The 21,104-nt window shown below is 39.9% G+C and overlaps 1 protein-coding gene and 1 pseudogene across 1 annotated transcript in view; one reads left to right on the top strand and one right to left on the bottom strand.

Annotated features, from left to right (window-relative positions):
- Stxbp6 (syntaxin binding protein 6) overlaps positions 1–21,104 on the bottom strand; it is a 228,478-nt gene that overhangs the window by 191,061 nt on the left and 16,313 nt on the right. The window lies entirely within an intron of this gene.
- Positions 6,767–7,554, top strand: LOC118238751 (annotated as a pseudogene).

Below are 21,104 nucleotides of genomic sequence, written 5' to 3'. Positions count from 1 at the left end.
CGTGGTCAAGAGTCATCCAGGACCTGTACTGGTCCATCATGTGTTGGACCAGATTAAGACACATCTACTGGCAACTAGTGACATGGCTCAGTGGTTACAAGTAATTAGTGCTCTTGCAGGAGACCCAGGTTCAGTTCCCAGCACCCTTATGGTAGCTTACAACCATCCATAACTCCAATTCCAGGGGATCCAGTGCCTTTTTTCTGATCTTGGGCACCCAATTTACACATGGTATATTGACATACATACTCAGACCCATAACATAAAATAAATCTGAAAAAAATAGGATATTTACCACACTTACATAGAAAACATCTAGTAAACATCACTTTCCTTTCTTCAGTCTCATGCTTGCTGAGTTCTGTTACTAACAATGGCCAGGTCAGTGTCATAAAAGCAAGTGACAAGACAAAACATCACACAGGTCTAAGGTTGTGATTTTCCACATGGAAAAAAACAATTCACCAAGTATGAAACTCCACCAAGCAAGAAGCTCCACCAGCATAAGAAAAGTAAGTAACCAGTTGATGCAGCAAACACTTCCTAAGCCATACATAAAGCACAGCATCAGAAGATTAGAGAAAATATCACAAAAATGGCTGAGGTCTGGCACCTCCCCCTAAAGAATAAATGTGCCAACTTAGGATCTCAGAGAAAAGGCAAATGGGGGTATAAGGCCAAACTGATAAGGAACTAAAGGAGACAAAATGGGATGAGCTTTGAATTTTCACTGGCACTCTAGTGACATATGTCAAAACAAAGGAGAAACAAAGTCTGCTGAAAACACAACTGGCCAGGATTTTCTTAACTGCACATGCTGGTGCCCCCCTCTCTGTTCTTACTCCTCATATACTCAGCAAACTCACAACTGATTCTTCTTAGGTCCAGCTCAATTGGATCCAAAGAGAAATGAGCTCTTAATCACACTGCTCCAGATAATGTCACATGTGCAACATGATCACAGAGGGTGGCAAAGGCCTTGCTGAGTGAGTTGTTACTAGACTTTGTGGTTGGACACCTATTAGATTAGGACTCAGAGGTAAAACACCTAACGTTAAGGTATCACTTAGCTCCAAACAGATCCCTTACTGTTTAAGTAATTTTAACTGAGTATTCATTACCCCCAGCTGAGGGTCTCACTTGTTAGTATTGTTGTTAGCACTTTAAGGGTAAGACCCAAGTTCCCCTCATTTCTCTGCTCCAGGTAGTACCTAGTACTTGGAAAACAATAGAACAATTGAGTGAACAGAGGGAAAATAAAGCATCAATTTATATTTCTTGGAATCTCCCCTGTGCCTGTGGGTGAAGGAGTTAGAACAGCAAGAATCTGAGGTAGAATTAAATGAGTACAGCACACACTCCTACACAGTCTGAGCCTACAATAACCTTCCCCTTGCAGGGTCCTGTCTCATTCCTGCTGAAACAACTCGCTTCAATGATCTGGCTTGAGGCTCTGTTACTGAAATGCAGCCTTTGCTTCTCTCACTGACCACATGTCATCACAGTATTAGGAAATGGAAGTCACTGGTAAAACAAACCCAGAAATGCCCGATGTGTCTGCACTTAAGATGTGGGTGGGGCAAGTGGGATGTTCCTCTTCCTCCTGTGGAACCAGATTCAGGCTGATGGGCTTATTGTCTGCACGTGACTATTTACTCAGTCATATGGCTGTGCATAACTGCAAAAGACGCCAGAATGCATTTGTGCTGTGGCCTGAGAAAAACATGGATTTGAGTGAGAAGTTCACAGCCTCTGTCACTGTACATCATAGCTTTTCCTTCCCCTTTGCAGTTTTTCCTTGCCATGCATGTACATGCATGTGTGTGTAATTATGCATCTGCATAGCAAACTTTGACCCCAGGTATATAGTAAATGCTGAGAATTTAATACAAATACAGTTGGTACAGTACTTCTGAAGGAAAGAGAAAAATCTGTGATTAGGACCTAGAACAAAAAGCTAACCAAGAAACTCTGATACCAGCAAGGGCATCCTCATCAGGTCCACATATACAACAAATTCATTAAGGGTTCATGTCCTAGGTCTCAAACATTAGCAAGCATACCATTTCTCTCATAAAGGATGGGAAACTGGTAAGTGTTGCCTTGAGGCCTTACATAATTCCATTTCTACCCAAGACCTATCTAATCTTGGCTCAGCACTTTCCAAGATCCATTTCATCTCAGGCTTGGCACTTTACAACACTGGAAAGTAGTTTTCTTCAGAGCTATGTTTCACAAAGAAATAATATTTCTCTTCAGACGTATTTTCCATATCAAATAATGAGTAAAAATAACCCAATAAAATGTTGATACCAGGATACTGGCTAAATGCTAGGAGCGTTTAACATATGCAACTTAAACTCATGCCTTTACAAAAGGAAGAATTAGCATATGGACTCTCCCTATCTCGAAAATGTTAAATCACTGATGTTGAATGGTCTGTTCCATTAATATAATAGCCTATATTTTCCTTTGACATGAGATTTGCTTTGCTCTTCCTCATGGTGCCTTTTGCATAAACAAAATCATTTCTTATTTTTATTATTAATAATGTCTTTGCATGTATCTGCAAGAAAGCTGTCAATCTTGATGATAAACATTTAGTCACATGAGTCACTCTGTAGACAAGTTTGCTAATTATAGGTGTAGAGCAATGCTCTGACTGTGACAGTGACAAGAGCAGTGGTCACTCTGAAAGCATAAACAGCCACAGCATGTAAACCTCAGGTTCACCATGCTACCTCATGCCTGTGGGTTCAATTAGAAATCATAACCAGTGCAAGACTGCAAGTCCATCCCATATCACCTCAAGCATAATTCTCATCAGTGTCTCTGTTTTTTCTAGCTCATATGGTGTGTCAGTTTCCTCCATTAGAAGCCCTGTGTAGAGGTTTGTGTGCATGCTGGATAATACTATAAGCAGTTCTGGGTACATTAAAAGTACTCAGTACACATTTATGGAAGGCATGAATAAAATTGACAAGAATATTTAGATTCTTTCCTTCCTCCACATCTAAAGACACCAGTCACAATGAAGTGACCTTCACACCATCCCAGCATCTTTCATTCCTTCGAACATCACAGAAAAATAAAGCTGCTTTTGGTACTTCAAGTAGGGTTTCCAGAAACCTGGGTTATTGTCTTAATGTCCTCACATAAATTAAGAATAGACAGAGCCTTGAAATTGAACACATTTTTCATAGCTTTTTACCAAACAAGAACCACAAGCACAGGTGTGGCTCACTTCATAAGTCTTCCCCAGGACTTCTCCAGACTTCTTGGGGCTCAATCCAGCACAAACCACATTAATCCAGAGAGAAAGCTGGAAAATTCCTTTACATTAGGAACAAATCTGTCTGAATCCCATTTAACCAAATATCTCAGACATTAGACCTAACCCTACACATGGTAAGTGGTCATAATTTATTTAAAGAAATAAAAGGTAGCTCCAGTAAAGTTCAGCTTTCCAAATCTGGCCATGAACTTGATAAGATAAATTGCTCTGAAGTGTTCCAATATCATGGGATGTTATTATACAACAAGCTGTTGTTTGTAGAGCTGTCTCTTTGTTAGTTTTTTGGCATATGAAGAAGAGTGTCTTTTGCCAACAATGATCCTATTTACTTGTTCTTCTGTTGTCTCTCAAATATGGTTAAATAATTCTCCCAAAATAGTGATTAAACACTACAGCTTTAAAAATATATCACACAAAACCCTTTGCACACATCAAAAGTTTCCGTATAGGCAGAACACTTTAAATGATAAACATTATTATCCAATAATTCATAAAATGGCTTTTCATTGCCAAGAAAGCTATTCTAAGATCTTCTTTCATACTTCTCAGTTTCCAAGGTTGTCTTCAAATATGCTCTGATCAGAAGGTTTGTATTAAGTTAACTTTCCCAGCAAAAGCATCCCTCCAACTTGGCATGCCAGCCAGCCTGTGCATTTTTGTACTAAGCCCACAGATGGTGTGGACAACCCCAAGACTAAAATAAAACTTCCATCAAGAACTAATGGACTCCATAGAAAAAAACTAAAGTATCCCAGGTGGTTGCTAGCATCATTTCTAGGTAATTTATGTTGACTGACTTTAGAAGTAGCACACAACTTCACAAGTGTGCAAGACATCGAGTTCACACAAGTCAGCAAATGAAACCTTGAAATAGATAATTCTTATCATTTCAATATTTTCTATTTTAAAATTTAAACACATAGCTTCAGATTGCATTGAATTTTATAGCACTTCCCTTGTGAGTCACATTTGTTTATGTTGGTGAATGCTATCTTACAGGGGTGGCATTGTTATCCAACCTGTACTCTCAGCATCTGGGAGAGTGGATTGTTTTCAAATTCATCAATGACTATATGATTATTTGATAAAATATTTAAAAATAAAAAATATTTTTAAAAACACACTCTAAAGGCAGGTGTGTTGGCACACACTGTAATTCCAGTTTTCAGGAGACTGCAAGTTTGAGGAAAAGTTGGACTACGCAGCAAATATCCTACAGCCCGTGTGAGACACTCCTACACAATACTGATCTCCTAAGAGGCTCATGTTTGCTACCACTGGTTGTTACTAGATCCCAAACATCTTTTCTTCCAACTAAGTGAGATCACAAAAAAATGTATGTTTAGAAGACGCAATGCCACCAAGACATACATGGACATGCTCTACAGGACAAACTGCCACCTTGTGAACAGCAACACCATGGAAAAGTACTGTAGATCCCTCCTGTCTTTATCTAGAAACAGTGGTGCTCTCTAACGAGAAATGCTATCCACCCTCCTAAAGAGTACAAGCTGCTGTGCAAGGTGTTACACAGTCATCCCAGCACTCTGAAGCCAGGGCAGGAGGATCACCATGCATTTGAGGCCAGCCTGGATGGACTACACAATAAGACCCTGTATCCAAATAAAATGAAATGTACAAACCATTCATCTTCAGCATGTTCACACAATCAAACAACTATCACTGCAAGGAATTTTTAGAACATTTTCTGCTGTCCATTTGCAATTTCTCACCTACCACAAGTCCATAGGAGAACAGGTGCCAGATGTTTGTTAACTCAGAAATATGTGCAGACATTGTACACAACTGAGAGGGCCCTTTTGTGTTTCAGAAACACACTTTGACACACATGTTCTGTCATAGTCTTAGTCCAGTGGTGATCATTACCATCATAGATTCCTCTAGCAGATTCAGTAGAATCTGGAATTCTATGTTCACACAAGAGAGAATTTCAACCAAGGCAGTCACAAAATTTGTTAATTATGGCTCAATTTATAATGAATTTTCCCACTTGAAAACGGACTTCTGCCCAGGTGGTGGTACAGGCCTTTAACCCCAGCACTTGGGAGGCAGTGGCAGGCGGATCTAAGTGAGTTTGAGGCCAGCAAAATCAGACTATCCCAATCCTGTGTCTAAGAAACCTATTCAGTTCCAATTTCCACATGATAGGCCTTTATATTCTCTGTTCTTAAGAGAAAGACAAATTTTAAATCTCAATTCAAATTACTTAGGGCTACTACTATATACTACATAATAAAAAAAATGTTCACATATGTTTATAATTTTTTTTAAATAAAGCATTCCACTACCTTTAGTATGACCTCTAATTAGTACTGCACTTCATGGAAAAAAAACTCGGCAGGCAAACTTCCTTTCCTTCCAGGACTTCCAGCCTCTATTGAAAAAGCAGAACTTTTTTAACAGGATAGCAAAGTGTAGAAAGGTGGGGCCATTTTCCTTGGTGACACCAGTGCTCAAAATTCCTGACATTCCCCAGCTACACCTTCAAGGTACCAATCATCACATACCACATTTTCTCCTTGTGGAGATGGGTCTGTTCAATAAATTTAGTATGAAATTTAAGTATACATGTACATGTATACATTTCCTGTTTAATTCATGTGGAAAAGTACTAGGGACATTACATAAGACTACACCTCTCTTCAATGTACAAAGCCCTGCCAGCTGTTCTGAGAGCACACTTTCTGCTCTGACCGTGGAAACTACCCTATGACCCTGGAAAACAAATTAACGCAGCCAAGATAAGCTACCATTGGTGGGAAGGGCAGTGAAATGACAGGCTACTAAATTCAGTGCAACAGAATAACGGGAAGCCTCCTGAGGCCCCAGGAACTACAAAACCCATGTGATTTTAGTATGCACTTTTTAGAGGGCAGGGGTTACAGGGAAATGAGAGGCAGATGCTTAAATCGCTGGGTTTTTTTGGCTTTTAGAATCTCGGGAAGTTTTCTTCCAGAGTTTTGTTCAATTAAATTTTACAATAAAGTAGTTACAAGCAGCACAACTGAACAGCCCGTTGGATCCCGGCTACGAAAAACGAGTCGGAAATCCATTACTCAATTCCAGGGCCAAGGCAGGCTTTTCCTTGGATGGCTTCCATCTTGAGGCATGGCCACGCATGAGCTCCTGCTATACTGGTGTGACTAGAAAAAGCAATTACTGAGAACAGTGTTTTCTGCCATCCCAGGAAGCTTCAGCACACGCCCCTCCTACTGCATTGGTTTTCCTCTTTTGAGTGGCATACTATTTAAGACAAGGAATGTCTAATTGTATTCAGTGGCCCTTCAAAGGGTTCATGTGTAGCAAAGTGGGCAGTATTTAAAATTTCTCAACTTTAATTAATCCTAAACTTTGAGACAACGGTGATCCTATTTTATGAGGAGAAAACAAACAAAAAACACAATTCATAAACATCTAATTCACCTCTCTCTCTCTTCTCCAGCAGAGCAAGATGCCCAAGGGAAAGAAGGCCAAGGGGAAGAAGGTGGCCCCGGCAGAAACAGGAGGCCAAGAAGGTGGTGAGCCCTTTGTTTGAGAAAAGGCCTAAGAACTTCGGCATTGGGCAGGACATCCAGCCCAAACGAGATCTCATACGCTTCGTCAAATGGATCAACACATTTGGCTGCAGCGGCAAAGGGCCATCCTCTATAAGCGGCTTAAAGTTCCTCCTGCCATTAACCAGTTCACCCAGGCCTGGACCGGCAAACAGCTACCCAGCTGCTCAAGCTTGCCCACAAGTACAGGCCAGAGACAAAGCAGAAGAAGCAAAGACTGTTGGCCCGTGTTGAGAAGAAGGCTGCTGGAAAAGGGGATGTCCCAACTAAGAGGCCACCTGTTCTTCGAGCAGAAGTCAGTACAGTCACCACCCTGGTGGAGAACAAGAAGGCTCAGCTGGTGGTAATTGCCCACCATGTAGACCCTATTGAGCTGCTGGTCTTCCTGCCTGCCCTGTGTCAGAAGATGGGGGTCCCCTACTGCATCATCAAGGGAAAAGCCAGGGTGGGACGACTGGTCCACAGGAAAACATGTACCACTGTTGCCTTCACACAGGTTAACTCGGAAGACAAGGGTGCTCTGGCTAAGCTGGTGGAAGCTATTAGGACCAATTACAACGACAGACATGATGAGATCCGACGCCACTGGGGAGGCAATGTCCTGGATCCTAAATCTGTGGCTCTAATTGCCAAGCTGGAAAAGGCAAAGGCTAAAGAACTCGATACTAAACTGGGTTAAATATACCGCTAAGTTTTCTATACATAAATACAAACTTATCTTCAAAAAAAAATTTAATTCAATCCCCCTCCCCCACCCCCAAAATATTTAAAGTGTTTATGAAGACAGGTATGGTAAGACACTGCTAAGGCAGGACGATTCTAAGTTTGAGATGAGCCTGGACTATGGGCCATTTTGTTCAAAAAACAAAACAAAAGAACAAACTGAAGAAGACAAAAAAAAAAAAAATTGTCCTGTCAAATTGAAAACTGAATTTTAAGAAAAAAAAAAAAAAAAACCTTTGTTTTGTTTAAGGGAAATAGATGATAGCCAGTATCTTATCCTTGACCAAACTAAGGAGAACTGTTTAAAAACAAAAACAAGCTTTGGTCTCAGCTTCCTCTGGACCCTCAGGTCAGCACTGGAAGAGCAGGCAGACAGCGGGGAAGGGTTTGGGCCTGATAAAGGGGATACCTGTGGGCCCTGCAAGCCTGCTTCCACATACAGGGTTTCTCCACTCACCTCCCCTAGTCTGCTTCTTCCATCAGTTCAAGAAGGAAGGAGAACTTTAGCTTCTTGCCAATATTGAACATCTGAAAACACTCTATTCCCCTAGAGAAGATGCACGCATTTGAAAATGGGCTTATTATTTTTTAGAAGATATGGCCCTTCTAGGTAAAGGTTCTTAAAGATACACTCAGTAGATTTCAATCTTATGCATTCTCCGATTATTCTGCTTAGGAACATACCATATTCCTCATTAATAATAAACAGGAAAAAAAACGTATTAGAAATTTGGGACAACTGTTATGTTTTCTGCCTGGCTCTAATTAAACTTGATTTAAACCAAACAGTGCCTTATTTTTAATTCTGCAAGTAAATGAACAAACAAAAAAGACAAGAAAGAAATCTGAAACTGCCACTCTTCCTGTTGACTGAGATACATTATAGAGGCTGCTCACAATGAAGAAAAAAAATCAAAATGACTTGAAAGACCCCTGGAGGCTCAGGCCCCCAGGATCTCTGCCCAGGACCACGGAGACCCCAATCACCAGGTGGAGGCGAAATCCTGATGCAAACAGCACGAGGCTTTATTGCAGTTGTTTAATGAGCTAACCCCATGTTGGCTCAGGCCTTTCCTCCACCCACCATGGCAGATGGCTGGGGAAAGATGCCAAGAAGCCACGGGATAGAGAGCTTATAGGACAGAGTAAGGGGAGTGTCTAGGGGTATGCACAGGCTGAGGATTGGTGTGCCTCCAGGCTTGGAGGACTTACTCTGTGTTGATTGGTCAACTGGTTGTTATGGCCCATAGGCCCTCCCAAGGCGGTTGCTATGCTCTGCACGTCATTGCTGTGCACTTGTCCATAAAGCACACCCAGAGCCGTAAAGCATAGTACCACCAGCTAACTTCTGATTGGTTCCTTGCCACGAAGCAGGCATCTGACCTCCTAGTGACAATGGCAAGGTAAGGGAAGCACGTGTTAGGCTGTTATGGCTGCCAAAATGGGGAGCTGGTCCCTTCAGACTCATTATATGGCTGTTTGGTTTTGTACAGTGTGAGCCTTGGGTCAGATTGTCAAGACCAAAATTGCTGATTTGCCATTTATTAGATTCATGTGACCTTAGGAAAGTAAAGGCCTCCCTGGGTTCCTTGGCCACACCATAAAAGATAAAGAGGTGCAGTGTGTGGTTGTTGTAACAGGGCTTAAAAATGCCTGGTCTTGCATCCTCAGTAAAGTCCACTTACATTCATGCTCTATTATGCTTTGAAGCCCTTCTTGTTAATTTTTCTTTTCTTAACCTAAGGAAAAAAATTTTAGAAAGTTCCAATTCTTTAGCTTTTAAAACCTCAACAGTTTTCCCACCTGGCAGTGGTAGTTCACACCTTTAATCCCAGCACTCCGGAGGCAGAGTCAGGTGGATCTCTGTGAGTTCAAGGCCAGCCTGGTCTATAGATCGAGTGCCAGGATAGGCTCCAAAGCTACATAGAAAATCCCTGTCTCGAAAAACCAAAACCCAAACAAAACAAAAAAAGTTCAACAGCTTTATTCCCTCACTCTAAAACCTTACATTTTCTCCAGAAAAAAATAAAGGTGGTATTGGAGTCTAGTTTGCCTTTCCTAGCCATGAAAAGCAACTTTTTGAACCTAGAATCACATAATCACACCATTTCTGACATTCTAGAAAATCCTAAGAATTCGGGACCTAGCATTCAAAGTCCAAATTCCTTTGGTTCAGGGATTTCTTTTCTAGTTATACTAAAACCCACTATCCTTTCAGGAGAAAAGAAATTAGGAAAATCAGACTTGCTGAGTTAAAGGTGGGAGGACAGGACATTAGAAGGGGAAGTGGTGGGTATGGGAAGAAGTGGATAGTCACTGGACGGTCCCTGGGATGAAAGGCTGACATGTTAGGTAAGCATTCTCTGTATTCAAAGATTAGATCTTTTGTATGAACCAGCAAGGCATGCTCACAGGCTAAAGGTGCCTTCTTGTTAGCAACCCCTCCTGGGACACCAAAGAACAGTACGTCCAAGGAAGTTGACTTCTGACTGTAAGAACAAACAAACATGCACAGAAGCAGCTTCCAGAACAGTGATTACTTCACAGACTGGTTGTGTTTCCTTGGATCTTAGGGTGGGTGGGGCAGGCAAATTGTCTGTGGCTTAGCTCTCCAACATGAATCTAACCCACGAAGGACTGATTCCAACCCAGCCACCTGCTTGTCCAAATCAACACTTTTTCTTTCTGCTCTTGCACCCACCCCCAATTTTCCCTCTCTCCAGATGTTTGTGGTCACAGATCATGATAAATCTCCCTAAGGAAAGAACTGCAGAATAGAAAATGGACTTTTCCATAGCAACAATAACAATTATATACTGCATCCAACTCAGCATATCCAGAAAACACATTTTGGCTGGTCTCTGTTTGAATGAATGTTCACAAGAAGAAGGAGAACTTCAACTGAACCTTCTGCACAGCTGGTTAACTAATTAGAGGTTCAGCAATATACAGAGATTGGGAAGTTACAAGTCCAAGCCCAAGTTATCTTGGGTCACCTTAAGACGTATTGATAGTCATTTATTGCCCCCTCCTGTATATGAACTAATAGCTTTGTGACCCCTGGCTTAATTACTTGGAATGTATAAACTAACCACTAGCTTTTCAACTAACTAAAAGCTAAGAAAACTATCAAACAACATCTGCGGACTGTAACAGGGGTTTCCTCCACTTTGCTTTAACCAACCTACCTAATGTTTTCACCAATTTATTTCAAAAGTGTCTTGATCTATGAGCAACTTACAGAGAGTGATAGAAGAGATCAGATCCCCTCCAGGCATTGGGAGAACTTCAAACTCCCCAAGATACTGACACAGAGTTTGTTAAGAAGTATGAGATATAGAAGACAAACCATCAGAAAGTAATATGACAAAATACCAGGTCACCAGGCCATAGACAATGAGGCTATTCATTGGCATCACCACCAAGGACTACAACTCTCTTGACACATACACCTTCTAGCTCTTTCCTTCTTCCCACACTCCTACAGTAAGGATGACTTCTGCAGAGTCATCCACCTTGATGTAGTAGAAAATTCCTGGTTCCAAATTCCAGAAAGTTGAATCCTAGTTATAATTTGCTAAAGTAAACAGTTTCTCTTGGTTTGGGTACAGTCACAAAACTCTCTAGGACCCTGTGCATTTCTTTGTGACATAACAGAAATGTTTCTATCCCTAAAGGTAAGGTTATAATGTTGAAAGATAGATAGATACATAGATGGATGATAGATATATAGATGATAGATACATAGATATAGAGACAAAAAAACTAAATTTCCATTGTACATACTTCCTGTTCAGCCAAACAGTCTTCATAAGAAGATCTACCATAAATCAACACCCAGCTCTGTGCAAAGCATTATGTTTATTGTTCTTTTATTACTTAGCTTTGTTTTGTGTTTTTCAAGATAGGGTCTCGCTGTGTAGCTCTGGCTGTCCTGGAACTCACTATGTAGCTCCAGGCTGGCCTTGAACTCATGGAGATTTTAGCTGCCTCTGCCTTGAAAGTGCTGGGATTAAAGTTGTTTGACACTGTGCCCAGCCTCCTCAATCTTGTTGTTAACTAAGATTTTCTAAGAGAGCTAGGGTTGCTTGGTTATATTGAACTCAACCACCTTCTGTTCTGTTAAGGCCAAGAAGCATTGCTTAGTGGTCTTACCCCTTACTTCTCCATTTTTTTAGGATTTAAAATGCTTAGTGAAGATATTCCATGAAAACACAGAAGAGTAAACAGCTACAAGAAAACTTACCACCAGAACTGACTAAGCAATTGTCTTCAAGAAAATGCTAAGATCAAAGATGGTAATTGAGTCACTTGGGGAGAAAGGAAAAACTACTACATGAGTAAAATAGAGTAGCAGAAGTGCAATGTTCATCACCAACTCCTCCTTAGAGAAAACTGAAGCTCAAAGGGCTGAAGCTCAAGAATATAGGTCTCAGGACTGAATACCTTGGGGCAAGAGGAAGATGTCAAGATTATTAAGCCTTTGGAGTGGGGTAGATGTCACAGTGGTTAGGAATTTCTACTGCTCTTGTAGGGTACCAGGAAGATCATATCTACCTATGACTAATTTGAGAGAGATTCAACAACATCTCTGGCCTCTGCAAGCACCTGAATTCATGTGTACATACCCATCCACAAACACATGCAAGTGAATATTTTTAAAATATTTTTAAAAGATTATTAAGTCTTTAGTTGTTTAGAGAAGTGATTCATGTCTTAGTTTGGGGGGAAGTATAGTTTCTCACAACCCTAATAAGCTATGACTATTAAAAATCCAACAGCAAATCCCACAACAGACAAATGCAAGGAAATCAAAGAAAACAAAAACCCAACATAGAGATTGTTTGGGGTTCTGTTTTTCTCATGTTTGTGTGTGTTTTGTTTGGCTAGTTCTTTTTAATGAATGAGATAATGAGACATGGAGTGAGGAGTAATATGTACTAGGATAGAGAAAAAATAAAAGCAAAACCAGGGATGGACAAGAAAGTTCCTTGAGGAAGAATAAAGAGAGCTTTTTTAAAAAAGCAGATCAAACTGAACTGCCTGGCAGCAGCCAAGCTCTACTATAGCATCAAAACACTGCAGACACCTTGAGCACTGAGTGATGCATCACCACCACCACCACTACTACTACCACCACCACTGCCACCATCACCCCTCCTCTGTCTTTCCTATCACCCTGAGCTTGAACAGGTGTCTAGTAGTTTGTTATTCACTAATTCTTTCAGACTTAGTAATGAATGTTGAATATTGTCTAAAAGAACTGCATGAACAAAATCCAGCTCTTTTCCTGATGGTAGGTTTTGGAGTTCTGATCACCTTTTGATGATTTTCATCACACTCTTTAGATGTTTGGGGACACCAGAGTTAGAATTACATCATAAAGCCCAAGTTCTTTTTCTCTCTCTTTCTCTCTCTCTCTTTTCTTTCTTCCTTTCTTCCTTTCTCTCTTTTTCTCTTTCTTTTTTTCTGCTTTTGTAAGTATTTGATACTCCTCTCAATTATAAAGAGTGCTGTCTGGGGTGCTTGACATTCTGAGGAATGTTTTGAGCTCAGTTAAATTCCAGAGTGGTGGGCTTACTTGGCTTCAGTTCCTGGCAGGCCTGATACACTTTACACATGAAAACAGATGTCTCAGCAGGGTTTCCTACTTACTTTCCCTTCAAAGTGTATCACCATCAGAGCCACAGGAAATTCAGACTCTACTGTCACCTTGTGAAGCAGCATGACCACATAAGGCAAAATCAAGTAACAAATTGTCCCAGTTACTGAGCTTAAGATAACAATATTTCCTTCAGCAGTGTAACAATCAGTGATTAAAGACACATTTGAAAACATTGCTCCTAGAACGCATATCAAAAACAGACAGGCAGGCACAAAATCATTTACATGTGTCTCTTCATTGACAACAAACCTCAGGAGATTTAGAGAAAATAGAAAATAAATTCTTAGTAAACAGCTACGCAATCTCTTCATTTGAACACTAGTCAGGATCTTTCTTTCTTACCTAATTTTGACATCACAACAGACACTTTCAACACCCAAGTCCACCGACATTGCTCTCTCTCTCACTCACTGTGACCAACAATTAATTGCCTCATTAGAAGTTTAATTTCATGTCCATTCTTACCATCTTACTTTCTAAAGGCCATCTCTTGACAGCACATTTCCCATAACACTATTACCAAATGTCCTAAATTTACTTTGCTCACTGTCTGCCCAACTCTAGCACTGTAGAGGCAAAGGCACATCTATACAAACCTTGAGCTGCTGCCCTCTGTTGTATTCTGCTCCCTTTCCTTGTCTAAAGCCAGCAACAATTTGGGTTTGGGATTCCACTCCATTCCACTTTCTCTGACTCACTATGATTTCCCCTTTGTTCTCCTTTTCATTTAAGTCATCAACTATACCCCATGAATCAAGCATTTTAACATAATGTAGTAACTACTGTTGGCTACCAACTTAGCTACATCTGTAATCAACTAAAACCCAAGCATCTGGACACACCTTAGAGAGATTTTCTTAACTAGATCATTTGAGGGAAGAAGATCCACCCGAAATCTGTGCCACACCTTATGGTGGCAGCACACATAAAGGGACATGGAAGAAGGAAGCTTTTGCTTTTTGTCTGCATGCCCTCACTCTCACTGGCAAGTTCATCTATCCTATGGCTGAGGCGTTCCTTCCCCAGCATTAGAAACTCTTTCTTTGGGACTCTAACACAGGTTGAAGACCAGTAGCTGTCTAGGAATTCTCTGTGACTCCAGCATCAGGTTGTTACTGCTGAGACATCCCGTCCTATGAACCTAATTCTTGACTTTTTCACTGAGAGACAGCCCTTGCTGTACTACTAGGACCACTGCCTGTCAGCTACTCTTAAATCCCCTTTTAATAGGCTGCAAATAAATGATTTACACACACACACTATATGTATGTACATGTATGTATGTATATATATATATATATGAATTTTATATACATGTATATATATGAATTTTATCAATTTTATTCCTTTATAAGAAAACCCTAACATACATACCGAATCCTGCACTAAGACATTCTTAACTCAACCCTAAGTGTACCTAGCTACTGCCCTAGGACAATGTCTAGTTCAAAAGTAGTATTGTATTCTAAGTTAGCTCAATAGAAAGAATGTTGTGGATCAACAGAAAGATGTGGATGATCAATAGAGAGATTCATTTTTTTCTACATCTGGCAGAACATGGACTAGAGGTTCAGCAAGTACTTTTGCACTGTGGGGTAGACAGTTTACCTGAGCATGAGGACAACAAAGAAGAGGATTCCAGATAGGAAGCCGGGGCTGATTACTCTAATTAAACCCTATGATAAGCTACAGCTCTGGGCTTTTAGTTAAACAAGCCAGTGAATTCTCCTTTGGTTGTAATCCAATTTGAACCAGGAGTTTCTTTACTTGCACTGGAAAAAAATTTTAATTAATGCAATCGCCAGAATTTCAACCTTGTGTGTTTTTATACAGTAGCCAGGAGTTTGGACTTATACCAAGTAATACTAAACAGGAGTGTTGGCTCCGTTTTATTACAGATCTTACCACCCTCACTGTCATCCACCCTGGGTCATCTACTTCATTTGGAACCAGAGCCAGAATTTTGTCTAAAGCCCAAGGCCTGAGACCAGAGGACAGAGATTGTCTCAAAAGAACATTTGCTGCTAACAACAGAAAATATTCTGGGCAGCCAAAAAGCCATAACCATACCAGCAACTAATTCAAATATTTTAAAAACATTCTGCACTCAAAATTAAACAGGTTTGCTGGCTGAAGGTGGCTTGTCAACCACCCCTCAATGTTCCTTGTTTCCTAGGTGATCTCATCCAGTACTAAGCCTTCATCTATCATCTCTGCACCAAAATGTCACATTTTTATTTCTGACTCACAAACTCAACACCTACTCAACATCTTTACTTTGATGCCTCAAACTCATTGCAAATTTATTTGTCCAAATAAAATCCATAACCTTCTGACCACCTCACCTGATCACCTACGGAAAAGTGGCCTTCCTCAGAGTTCTTAACTACAAGATGAAAGAGAACTATGAGGGAACAATTTGTTAGTTTGAAATTAAATTATCTCTGGAAAAGTGGTCTTAAATAAGGATTCATCATTCAATCCTAACCTGAATTCTGGGATGACAAGCTTTCCCAGAGCATTTTAAGATCTTAATAAAAACACTGGAACTTATAAGGTCCATGAAAAGGTAATTTTATAATTAGTAACTAATGTTTCAACTGGGAAAAATTGTATCCTACTAGGTATAATATCAAGTGGGGATTATTTTACTTTAAATACATCAGTATTTCACAGAGTTTTCTACCCCTTATTAGGACCAATATGACTCAAGTATATGAAAAGGAAAAAAAACAACTTTCAGGAAACCAATTCTAAGATTTCATTGAAATTCTTTTGCTATTTCAAATACTTTGAGAAAATTACTTGGTATCAAAATTCATATATTTTCAATTTCTTCCCAATTTATTTTTAAGATACATACAAACAAAATCTTACCATAGGAAACACAAAAGAGAAAAAATTCATCAAGGCATGCCCAAATGTGACTGCTCTATCAGTACAACCAGAGGCTGTATCTGATTTGATGCTCATAAAAGCTTGGAAGATTGGGCAGATACTATCATATTCTGACAAAGCTAGAGAGCCACTGCATATATGATTCACAGTTATTTTGTGCAATACTGTGTTATGTGAATGACCGCTACAAATTAAACTATGCTATACAATGAACTCTGGTTTCTAGACATGTTAAAATTTAACAACAAAAATACATGTTTCAGAATCTCTAAAAAAACATAATCAGAAAGCCTCCCTTCACAAATAAGGAATTAGAGGTCTACGGAATTACCCAGAGTTAGTCATAAGGTGGAGAATGGCATTGAATCTACAGGGTCTGTCTTCTAATCTAGCTAGATTAGAAGATCCAGTTCCTCTGTTCCTATAGAGTTCCCTCTGTGCCACAAAAGCATTCCTCAGAAACAGGTGGACGAGCTAAATAAATGAATCAGTTCAACAAATCCCTTTAAAAGCACAGATTCTAAGGCAGGCAAATTAGAGCTTGACTTTTCAGGGCTGGAGAGATGGCTCAGTAGTTAAAAGCACTGTCTTCTCTTTCAGAAGATCCCGGTTCAATTCCCAGCACTCACATGACAGCTCACAACTACCTGTAACTGCCTTTCCAGGGGATCTGACACCCTCACACACACATGCAGGCAAAATATCAATATCATAAAATAAAAATAAATAAATCATTTAAAAAATACAAGAAATGAAAGAAAGAACTTAACTTTTCTTTTTCTCCTAGGAATCCTTCTGCCATAAACACTCCTCCAGGTGTGTTAGATTGCCATTACATCACTAACCTCGGACAATGCTAACATCACTAACTCTGTAGGGGACAGCCTATCAAAACAAAAACAAACAAACAACAACCAAAAACAACTCCTCATATCTGACTATGATCCCCAAAGCAATTGTTATTTATGAAACATCATTGTTGGGCCTCTAATCGAGCTGAAATTTCTTCTGTAATCAGCAAACAGGACCCTTTACTGGCTGTTTTGTTGTTTCAAAAATTCCCATTTGGAAAGGTACCAATATACACCTAATTACTGCACAAAATAATGCAAGGCAAATGTGTAAACTCAATCTGCCTCATCATCCCGAGCAAGGGGCCTTTGATTTTAATATCCAACACTTATTTAAAAAAATTAAATCAAAAATCTGTTGTAAGAGCCAAGAAACTTCTTACATGAGTTCTCAATAAGACAGGCTTGATTCATGACAAGATGCTTTTTATATAAATTTACTTGTTTCTATTTTGGACTCTCCACAGACCCTGGGGCAGTGTTCTGAACACAGAACTGGTGCAACCGGTACATGGGAAACACATAAAAATGAAAATGAAGGGAACGTTTTTTTGGTAAATTTCTCCTTTCCTAGACCTGTGATCCTGCTGGATAAGAAACAGGTTAGCAAGTATCTGGTGGCGCCTACTGTGTTTCTGAAATGTATAAAAGGCATATCAAAGTTGATAGTGTGGGAGTTGGCAGTCTGATCAATAGGGATGCATATAAAAGATAGGCAGAGGACAGAATATCTTTGAGCATTCTTAGCATCTTCTTAAAATGTTTTGAAATCATGCTCTAAGATTGTTGAGTGTAAGACCTATCGCATCAGGTTCCCAGAAATTACCTAAGGCAGGCAAGGTATAAGAAGCTGCATCCTCATTTATTGCCTACCTACCCCTCAGCACTACTGCAAAAGAAATTAAGGGAAGAGAAAGTTATTTTGAAACTCCAAATCTGAACACAATGTAAAATGTCTCTAGGTATACTTTCCTGAATACTGCAATGACTTCCTCTGGGAGTCCCTTATGATAAAGTCAGAGAACTGTCCCAAAACATAAATCCAGCCACTTCTTTCCCAGGCTTAGAGACAGATGTCTTATTGCTGGAGGGTGAGTCTGTAGAAACTGATTCCTTTGCATCCTATACCTAGGTTTACTTTTCAACCTCAGCAATCGCACCCCAGCCATGTTCTCTTCCACAATTAGCTCTTGTAGTCTATTTAGGATTTCAGGCTGTGATTGTCCTTTTAAACTCAGGACTCCACAGGATGCCTTTAAGGCACCTTCCACATTATCCTGTGACTCTGTGCCTCTGCAATCCAAGGAAAGGCAAAGGCTCAGGCTTGTCAGTAATTGTCATACTAAGTACAGGGTCCAACAGATGGCAGTTCAATACATATTCACTGAGTCACAGCAAGGGAGATCTGTTTTTGCATAGTCAGATAATAAAATGAAGCACAGCCTATTTTCTCTGAAACAACCAGAAAGATCCCTGTGTAATATCTCATGTGACAAATTTCTCTTCGAGCAGGTGATAGCAAGAGCAGAGCTTGCCCAGGAAACTAGCAGGTATTTCCTCCCCAATAGCAACACTGTGCTGCATTCTGAGGAAGAGCGAAGAGGATGTGTCACCTTGTGTGTGATAAATCCACCTTGTGATAACCCAAGCATTTAAGAATTTTATTTCTAAAATGAGGAGAATGTTGTCTTGGATCTTTACAGCAGCAGCCATCTGATTCTATCACACACTAGAGGCCAATATAGCATTAACAGCTATCTATGATTTACCCCAGAGAGACCTCATTGCATGCAAGGCAGGGAGCTTATTACCTAGAAAATCTCAGTTAATCCTCACATTAATTATAACCTGTCTCACAAAGTTATCATCCCATTTTACACAGAAAAAAAAGTGTGCTGCTTCAACAAAGATACCCAATAACTATGATGTTACCTCTTGTCAACCATTTCGTTTCTACTCTGAAAAAGAATGGCAAGGCTCATGCTCATTCTCCGTAACACACAATTCCATCCTCTGCTATACATCTATTTTTGGAAGCATGAGGCAAAACGAACTCTCTTGTCCATGCTAAACATGTGTTCTCTCTGTCCCTTCACTTACTGCACCCACTAACCCAACTAACCCCTTCTATGTGCCCAACGTGTGACAGATGTGCTGAAGACAGAAATGTAAAAGTTAGCGTCTCATTCCCCAAGTCTTCAGTCTGCATATGTAAACTAACAGCCACACATGAGGATGAACTGCATGGCACAGGAGTAGTAAGGTCCCTTCCGCCTTGAGTGGAAATTTGGTTTTCACAGATGATGGCAAAGAGGCTGGGAACCCTTAACTAGATCTCCGGATAGACAGAAGATGAATGACGCAGATTATTTCAAGGACTTGTGAATAGAGATAGAGACTACTAGGCTGGAGAAGCAAAGGTGAAAAACCCATCTCATTAGAGTTTTCCACACCTGCCTGATCACAGACCTTGGAACAGCACCCTACCCCACAGGTTAGAAAGGCAAGGCCTGGGGAAGTCGAGAAGGAAAATGGGGCATAGGAAAATGACCACTCCTTCCCAACACAACTTACAACTCTCCTCTCTCCTTCTATTCTCACCACAAGCCCTGTGAACTCTGGTATCTTGTCTTTTGCCTTTCTATGAGACTGATCCAATGACCTTGAGGACAAGACACTGTTCATTCAAGAGCTCTTCGTCATGGAGGACAGCATGGAAAACAAAATGTGATAAACAGGGCAAGAGAGCAGAGTTTTTAAACAGAAAGAGGTCAATCACAGATCACATTACCTATAGCTTCAGTATCCACAATAGCAGAGCATAGTAAGGTCTGACACAGTCATTAGGCTCTCACCCTTCCTCTGTGATACTTAAATCTTCTATAGTCCTCATGCTTTCTAAAAGAGCAATGGTCCATCTGCACCTGACTCAGGGTCTTTCATCTCCTCTTCAAAGGAAGAATGGTGTCTCCTTGATATACTACATGTTTTTACTTCTACCACAGGAAGATTAAAACTGTTCGCAATTGTTTTGAGAATTCATGGCACCCAATATGATAGTTGAACACATACTGATTTCCAACAGGAAATCAGGGTGAAAAGTCCCAAGTACAAGAACTTATAAAGACCAAAACAACTGTCAGAGGACTGCATGCTTTATAATCACAAATTGAATCTCTTCCTGTAGGAAACATGACCTGTCCAGACATAAAATATATGACTCTTCAAATTCATTCAGACACACATTTAATATTGCCAAATTCAACAAAAAATAGAGCTATAAATCCTTGTTATTTTGTTTTTGAGACAGAGCCTCCCTATGTAATTCTGACTGGCTGGTACTTGCTACGTAGACCACATTGTCCTTGAACTCACAGAGTTCAACCTGTCTCTGCCTCCCAAGTGCATGGAGCACCACATTCAGCAAGCTATCCATTTTTATATTAATTTTACAAGACAAGGTCATTGCTTGGTTTCCTATTTATACAGCAACAATTAAAGCTTTGGTTACTAAAAACCAAAGTAAGTGTCTAAGAAAATGACTGTAACTGAAAACCAAACCATAAGACAAAGAACCTGAGAAATATTTGAAAATTCTACAAATTCACAATGAGTAAGTACTGGGTTTAAGTGTGGAGTCCTGGTTGAACTCTGCCACTGCCATTTTCCTCACTGGGGGAAAAAAAAAGAATTATATAGAAAGACAAAAATTCGGAAAGAAGAGTAGACTAAATCATTTAATTAGATATATAAGGGGTTTTTCTGCAAAAAAAAAAAAAAACAATGAATCTGTTATATTCACAAAACAGATCTTTTGTGGGAAGAAACAACTTCTCTTTCATTTTTTAAAAATCAATACTTATTAAGATAAAACAAAAAGATAGAGGTCAATAAATTTGTTTCAGTTACCTTAATGAGTGATACAAAATTTTTCTTAAGATTCTTACATGTAGCTCTCAAGCAGTATGTTATTTGGTCTTGTACATTCTAATGCACAGAACACAGATTTCCTCATCTCAGGCTAACTAAAGAAAGTAACATACATACTTAGCAGTGGCATACTTAGGATAATATACTAACAGCAGAGTAGACACATC

This window comes from Cricetulus griseus, chromosome 5 (genome assembly GCF_003668045.3).
Source record: "Cricetulus griseus strain 17A/GY chromosome 5, alternate assembly CriGri-PICRH-1.0, whole genome shotgun sequence".
NCBI lineage: Eukaryota > Metazoa > Chordata > Mammalia > Rodentia > Cricetidae > Cricetulus > Cricetulus griseus.
The sequence above is the reverse complement of the archived record's forward strand: the minus strand, read 5'-3'. Positions and strand labels throughout refer to the sequence as shown.